A 1,463-nucleotide genomic window follows, 5' to 3' on the forward strand; every position below is an offset into this window, starting at 1 on the left:
GCTAAAGCTGAGCTGGATAGAGCTATACGTGCCAGCAAAAAGGCTGCCTTCCAGGAATTGATCGATGCTGCGGAGGAAAACGTTTTCGGAGCCGGGTACTTAGTAGTCCTCTCCCGTCTTCGCGGTGGAAGGGCCCCACCCGAGACGGAGAGAGCGAGGCTTGAAAGCATCGTTACAGAGCTTTTCCCGCAACATCCGCCCTTCAACTGGCCCAGCATCAGTTCCGAGGAAGAACAGGAACAGCCTGCAGACCAGCAGACTCCATGGACCCAAGTCACGATCCCGGAACTCCGTCTGATAGCTAGCACCATGCCGAACAAAAAAGCGCCGGGCCTTGACGGAATTCCGAACGCCGCTGTCAAGGCTGCAATCCTTGCGTACACGGACGTTTTCCAGGCGTTGTACCAAAGCTGTCTGGAAACGGCTACATTTCCAGCACCATGGAAACGACAGCGGTTGGTACTGCTCCCCAAGCCGGGGAAACCACCGGGTAGCAACGGGTCATACCGACCTTTGTGCATGCTGGATGCCTTAGGGAAAGTGCTGGAGAAGCTCATTCTAAACAGACTTCACAACCACCTGGAAGATCCTGCTGCGGTGAGGCTGTCAGACAGGCAGCATGGCTTCCGGAGGGGGCGATCTACAATTGGCGCCATTCGAACAGTGATCGAGGCTGGTCAGAGCGCGATGAGATTCCGCCGCACGAACGGGCGGGATAACAGGTTCCTGCTGGTCGTGTCAATGGATGTCAAGAATGCCTTCAATACGGCAAGCTGGCAGGCCATCGCCACTGCACTGCAGATGAAAGGAGTACCTGCTGGTCTGCAAAGAATCGTGAGGAGCTACTTCGAGAACCGAGAGTTGGTCTTCGAGACATCCGACGGCCCAGTAACTCGGTCCATCACGGCTGGTGTTCCACAGGGTTCGATTCTTGGCCCCACCCTGTGGAACACCATGTACGATGGAGTTCTGGACGTCGCCCTTCCGCAGGACTGCGAGATGGTGGCGTATGCTGACGACTTGGTGCTGCTGATTCCGGGCATCGACGTAAATGCAGTGAAGGCTGCAGCCGAGGAGGCGGTCGCCAGTGTCTCTCACTGGATGGCTCAACATCATCTCCAGATTGCGCCGGAAAAGACGGAGTGCGTGCTTATCTCCAGCACGAAGAACCCTACGCAGGTCACCATAAGAGTAGGGGACGTGGAGGTGACATCTTCCCGCACGATGCGTTACCTTGGGGTGACCCTTCACGATCACCTATCGTGGCTGCCCCATGTCCGAGAGGTAACCACTCGGGCAAGGAAGATAGCAGATGCCGTTACCCGCCTCTTGCGCAACCACAGTGGACCAAAGACCAGCAAAGCGCGACTGTTGGCCTCGGTCGCAGAGTCGGTCATCCGATATGCTGCGCCCATCTGGCATGGCGAGGTGACGAAGAGAGAGTGTCGTCGACTTTTGGAGAG

The sequence above is a fragment of the Anopheles gambiae genome (assembly GCF_943734735.2).
Source record: "Anopheles gambiae chromosome X unlocalized genomic scaffold, idAnoGambNW_F1_1 X_unloc_40, whole genome shotgun sequence".
Taxonomy (NCBI): Eukaryota; Metazoa; Arthropoda; class Insecta; order Diptera; family Culicidae; genus Anopheles; species Anopheles gambiae.